The sequence below is a fragment of the Saccoglossus kowalevskii genome, chromosome 20 (assembly GCF_978046115.1).
Source record: "Saccoglossus kowalevskii chromosome 20, keSacKowa6.1, whole genome shotgun sequence".
In the NCBI taxonomy this organism is placed as follows: Eukaryota; Metazoa; Hemichordata; class Enteropneusta; family Harrimaniidae; genus Saccoglossus; species Saccoglossus kowalevskii.
This window is the reverse complement of record NC_140660.1, coordinates 15,173,607-15,180,582: the sequence shown is the minus strand read 5'-3', so window position 1 is coordinate 15,180,582 and position 6,976 is coordinate 15,173,607. Positions and strand designations below refer to the sequence as shown.

Sequence of the window (6,976 nt, the reverse complement as noted above, 5' to 3'; positions counted from 1 at the left end):
GTTCGTATAATCCACAATTGAATCATTGTGTGACGGTAATTACTCGCTTGATCCATTATTTTCCACGTGTTGTCTCGAAGATTTGGAGTTCATTTATTATAGTCATCACACAAACACACCTGAAACGCAGCCCCACTTTTTAGGTATTGGACCAATAAACACATTCAAAGTTAGAATGGTTGAAGATTATAACAATGGTTTAGAAATTAGCAAGATTTATGTCATTGATTACATTTGACGATGATAGAATCAATCGATTGAAAACATACAATTGTTCGCGCTGCGCTGTGTGTAATAAGAACGCTATTAATTCCATGTCATTTCATTTAATTTCACACTTGTCGGCACTATACACACTGAATGGGACGATTCATCGAGCTCTTCACCTGGATTCCGAATCGAGAAAAAATATGTACGGTAACGTGGTGAGATTTATAAAAGAACATCACCTCGTACCGGTACAATTACAGAGGGCGCTACCTTACACGCAACAGGTAGACGTTTTTCGAGGTAAAATGTCAATCATGGATAAAATACTAGTAGGTTTGTTCACCCCAACACGAAAACTATTCTCTATATCGGATGAAGAAGAGCCCCCATGCGTCGACATGTTGATTAGAGTTTTAGTGATTCTAGAAGCTTGGTATTTCGTCTACCCCGACGTGTTTCGACAATGCCGGGATGTGATCGGTGTACTACGTAGGACATTCAATCAAAAGTACAGAGACCCATTACTAACCAATGAGTTGCCTATTAATGATATCGATGCACATTTATTAAAAACACACCTAATTCGTATTGATCATATTGCCCCAAATGCGATCCACATTTGTCACTGTGGAGCTCATGCTACAATGTCGTTAAAGCTCATTCCAGATCCTCTACTTAGTGGGGAAAGTCAAAAACTTTCTTCCACTATAAAACTACAGAGCGTTTTAGAGTATGCAAATTATGTCGATGGTGATGTCGATTCTGTTTCCACTGGTTCTGCAATGAGTCGAATATTGTCGGCCGAATACATGAACACATGGTATATTTGCGACAAACACGCTTTAGCAGTGGTATGTTATCATAATACTATGCACTGGTTCGAAAGATTAGAGTGTTTCTTATCACAAATGACGCATGCATCTTCCGTCCACACATCTTTAAAAAAGCACAACTCTCTGAATAACATGGATGCTCTTGTTGATATCATGAGTATAGACGTTGAGCTGTTGGCTAAATTGTGATCATCGCATAATCAACACTACACTATTTTTTATATAGTTGGTGTACAATAATTACTTTTTAACATTACATAAATTGCAACAATAGGAGCTAACAGGGGAGAAAACCTGAATTGTATACATCTCTTCATTCTAATTATGGCTTCACCGATAAAGCAAGTCGAGCCGTTATTTGATGAACGTGAACATCGCTTTGTAATTTTTCCAATAAAATATCATGATATATGGATCATGTATAAAAAAAGCACTTGCCTCATCGTGGAGTGTGGAGGAAGTTGATCTATCTAAAGATTTCATCGACTGGACAAATCTCAAAAATAGTGAAAGACATTTTATTTCACATATATTGGCATTTTTTGCCGCTAGTGATGGAATTGTTGCTAAAAATTTAGACACTTTTCTGCTTGATATCCAGGTACCGGAAGCTATATTTTTCTACTCGTTTCAAAAAGCGATGGAAAACGTGCACTCGGAAATGTATAGCCTATTAATTGAAACGTACATTCGTGATCCCATTGAAAAACGTCGACTATTCAACGCAATTGAAACATTTCCGACTGTCGGACAAAAGGCCACATGGGCTTTAAATTGGATCTCGTCGGACGCCACCTACGGTGAGCGTATTGTAGCTTTCGCGGCCGTTGAAGGTATATTTGTTTCGGGTTCATTTGCCGCTATATTTTGGCTAAGAACAAAAGGTATTTTACACGGTTTGACTTTTTCAAATGAACTTATTTCTAGGAATGAAGGTTTACATTGCGATTTTGCATGTTTGATGTTGAAAAAAATTGTTAACAAGAGTTTTTGACAGAAGCTTTACCGACGGACTTGATTGGAATTAACGCAAAACTGATGTCGCAATATATTGAATTCATTGCCGATAGACTGTTGCTGGAACTTGACTGCGATAAGATATACAACAGTCACAATCCGTTCCATTTCATGGATATGATCTCAATCGAAGGAAAAACTAATTTTTTCGAAAGAAGAGTTGGTGAATATCAGAAAGCGGGTGTGATGTCACCGGATGACCATCATTTTACAACTGGTTGTGATTTTTTTTAAAAAAAACGTATTTCTTTTCTGAGTAACTCATTTGAAACATTTGATTGGATTGATCTGCGCTGTTATTATATGCGTTATTTCGATGTATTTAGGAGTAAATCATGACTCCCTTTAATTCTCTACCATGAATTGCCATTACATTGCGAACAATGCGTTCGATAAGCGAATGAAAATGTTGAGTTTTATTGTGAGGGTAATCATGTTCATATTATGGAATTCCTTGTTGTGTGTGCTAATATGGGCATTGTCAACACAAAAATGTTACCCAGACTATACATTTATCTTGGCATATGGATTTGATTTTATATTTGTTAGAGGCGCTGCATATATTATGTTTGTTATTGAAAACTTTTTCATTATGGTGGAGGAGGCACGTGTTGCTGTTATATTAAGACGTGCTGAAAGTATGCTGGTCATTGGTTCTTGCCTGTTTTATCTACTACTTCTTGTACTACACAGTGTAAATCATAAAATCCTCTTCTTTGACCAGTGTACCCATATTGTAGTCTACGCATTATTCACTATAGTTGGTTGTGAAATTACTAACATTGTTTTCGTCATTCTATACACTATATTTACCTACAAATCACGGGCAAGTCTTCATATTAATAATGATATTAATGTTAATGGGATAATTTCGGTGAAAGATGAAGATCACTTACAGTGTCTGCGTATCCTGGTTGATTTTATTGTTAAACCTAATTTGTGGTATCGGTGGAATCATTCACGCTCTGTTATTTTGGTCTGAACTGTGCAAGGATGCTTACATAAGTTTTTACTTTCTTTACTGCTTGTTGATGGGCTTCAATTTATTAATTGTTGTGGCCATCATAGTACGCGATATTGGAGAATTTGTTTACCTCTATCAAAACATTGAGATGGTCAATACAGATATGTTTGAAATCTGCATGGGCTGTACGTTGCTGATCCGCGGCTTACTCGCGTTTATAGCTGTAATACTATTGGTAGTTCAGTCATATACGTATAGACCAATGGAATAGTGTGTGATTAACAACACTGTATCAGTGGTGCTTCTGATGGTCGTTATAATATTTATGATCGTTGGAGGTATAAAATATATACTTCCTTCAAGATCTAAGAAGAATATCGTTACAGTATCGAACACGTATTACTTTCCCAGCGATTCAACTGTATGACCAACCCCATCCCCATCAAGGGCGATGTCGCAGAATGGATGGGAATTCATGACAAGGAGTATCAACGATCAACATGCTTCAGTAATGTTTGCTATCTCGTAGGCTGTTGTTGCTGCTGCGGCTTTTTCAAAAAGCTGTTAATTATTATATTTGTATTATGCGTTATTTTAATTTTGTCGTATATGGTTTTCGGCTAATCGGCTGACATGAGTGTGATTGATTTTTTAAAACAAATGTCAGACAAAATGCAAGGTTTGATTAAATTAAATAAATGAATATTCACATATTAATAGCACTTTTCATACTTCTCGTATAACATATATAATGTGGATGTGTGTATTCTTAGAGCATGGCATCGAAGCGGTATACCGCTCCATATGTAGATTGGCACATATTGGCCAGTACTTTGTGTACGTTCTCATATTCGGCATTGCATATTTCGTTTATTCATCATTGACATTCAGTAAAGTAATAATTGGAAATAGTGCAGCCGTTGCGTTAATAATTTATCACAATTTAATCCCCGTTATCAACACCCTCATTCGAATGGCGCACGATGTATGCGGAATATTTACCTCGCATTGTTTTAAATTCAATAGCGTTTATTTACGCCATTCCGAAGAATTACACGCATTCGCGCTTTTATCCTATAATACGTGTGATGAGTATAATGATTCATGGAACACGTTGTCGTACTTGTGTATTTTATTACCATTCGGTCCCAATAATGTCCGTCATTATATCGACTTTTACATCTTATTTCCTTTGACAATTTTTTTATTGAAATGGCTACCTCTAGATTTCATACTGAATACAAACGCGGATATGCTTCACTTGCTCTGTGCTGTGTTTGTAGGTATCCCCACCTTATTTTACAATACAGCGCTTTATACAATCGTTGGTGTATTTATTCTATACAATGGGTGGCCGATAGTAGAATTCATTCTATGGTCCGTGTTACAAATATTACACGGATGCATCTCCGCATGTGTTTATACCTTGCGTATACTTTTCAACCCATCTAGACGTAAACTGATGCGACTATACGCCACGTATTATTTGCCAGAAATACTTAAACAGAGAATTAAAATAAATATTAGTGACCCAAGTAAAAATGCAAGAGATGTTCCTCATCACCAGGTCGTAATCAAAGCAGGGGATAAAGAACCTTTATTACATCATTCCTTACCGCGTTATAAAAAATGGCCCACTTTTCATTCTTTTAAAACATATCTGTGGCTGCGGAATATTTTTTCCTGCGTCATGGTGAATATATTAACCAACCCGTTCTTACTGATACCAAATGTGCTGCTTATAGTTGTATCCATACTATCATTCATTCTCTGCACTGATTTCTATTTACCACGATATCATTTGTTTGGATGTCGACAGTATTATGATTCTGGACGTTTTGTGCATCCGTGTATGGATATAGATAGACCGACAAGCTACGACAGCTATTCGCTGAATGCAATGCTGTGCGCTTTAATCAGTCTTATTTTACTAGTTTTATTGAATATTTGTTGTGGTCTATACACACTGAAACCCCGCGATTGTATTAAGGTAGCGAGAAGGGAAATTTTCACTTTTTTCTTGATTTTTCAAAAATCGATAAAACGGTTACTTTAGACCTTGATACATCACACCGGGTTTACAAAAGATCGAAATTGCGAAATAACGTTGCTCAAATTAGTGTTTTAAAACACTAGCAGAAAAGACTACAACTGCCGTTTCGTGGATATTTGCATAGTGTTTATCTTTGGAAGGAATTAAATGATAACATCTTATTTGTATACTCTGTTGTTGACGATTCTGATATAACGGGTGATAAGCTTCCAGTTGCAAACAATGCGTGTTTATCTAACGTCCATTGTCAGCATTATTGTCAGTCGAGACTTCGTCGGAGAAACATGGTCATACAGTACTCATTTCGCCCAACCTTCCGCTTTTACATCGACCGCTTATCGCTTAATTTCCGACCACGCGGTCTTGTCCGACCGGAAACCGACCGCATTTTAATCGCGTTTTTTTTTCGCTCGCTCGCTCATTGAAAACATTGACCGCTCGCCCAAACACTGAAAACTGGCACATGGGTGGTCGAAATGGTGGTTTTGATAGTAAAGTGTGAACATACAACTAGTATTAACTATTATTACATTCTGAACGACACTTCAAATCTAATAGCTGTATTACACTTGTATCGTGAAAGCAACTGAACTGGGACTTCTTGTTACGTGTTTTGGGTGCTTGTTCTAGATGTAATATTTTTATTTTTATTTTAATGAGACAGTTACGTGAAAAAAAGCCTAGGTAACTCCTTTTGACAGAGCAGAGAAACGAGGAAATGTTAGTGATTAATTCCAAAATTAACGATATCGAATCCACATCGGTCCACGTCTGGTAAAATTTGACATTCAATTTTTAAAATTAAGTCACGGTCATTGAATGAGCTCGGTCTATACCGTATACGTACCGCAAAAGTGTTCCCACAAAAAATATTTTCGACTAAAAACGGCCACATGCCCTGTAAAAATCGAACAGAGCTTGACATGTATGAATAATTTATTGGGCTTAAATGAAAAACGTGTCAAATTTAGTTATAGCCATAACTATTTGGTGGCCAGTCGATGAACAATTCAAAGTCCTTCAGGGCTGAAAATCATCGACGCTACTCTGGTTTACTTTATTTCACAACTTGCAGACAAAACTGATTCGCGTGAGCTCTAATGTATCTTAGCCTAGTATTTTCTTTTTGAACTAAGGTCAAATTCCATCAGTTTGTCAAAATATATGTTTTTCAGCGAATAATTTTGAAGCCAGTCACAGCACAAACAACTATGTGAATCGACGCCGGTGATTGGATTGTACGACGACCCTTCAATTAGCGTCAAATATGCTTTGTTACAACATCATTGATTGGCTGAGAGTCACCTGATCGGAGCACGAACTGGGTCACTGAAGCATATTTGTCCGTATTATCAACAGGACTTCGCAAGATAACCACACCCACATTTTCAATCATTTTTAGCGCGGAAGTTGCCAACAAAAGTAAAAGAAATCGTGAATTTCATGGATTCGAATAAATAAAGCAAGCGATTGATAAGGATGATTATTAATATTTTCCCCGATGCTCTTCGAATTTTTATTTTTTTGATTTCAAGGTAAGAAATGGCTAGCTGAAGTTGCATCGTCTTCAATGCGGTTGTTTCACCGCGAACAACTCTAGCTCTGTTTTGGGCATGGTTTAGTTTTGCGATGTAAAATAAAATATATATTAAAATAATAATACTTGATTAGTTATTTGGGGTTTCAGCCCACAAATTACGGACATGATCTCCATGAATCACGGTCAATGTTTGTCTTCTCTCGGCTGATTGTCACGGTGTTGATCGACGCCCTTCCTAAACTCAGTATGGAGAAACCAACAGGGATCGACATTCCAAACAAACAATCGAAATTATCAACGAAAGACGAGATTTTTCTAGATATTTACAAACATACTGTCATGACAAACATATGTAAAAT

General features: G+C 36.8%; 1 pseudogene; it reads left to right on the top strand.

Annotated features, from left to right (window-relative positions):
- Positions 1-1,388: 1,388 nt before the first annotated feature.
- LOC100367653 (ribonucleoside-diphosphate reductase small chain pseudogene) lies at positions 1,389-2,294 on the top strand (annotated as a pseudogene).
- The last annotated feature ends 4,682 nt before the right edge of the window (positions 2,295-6,976 follow it).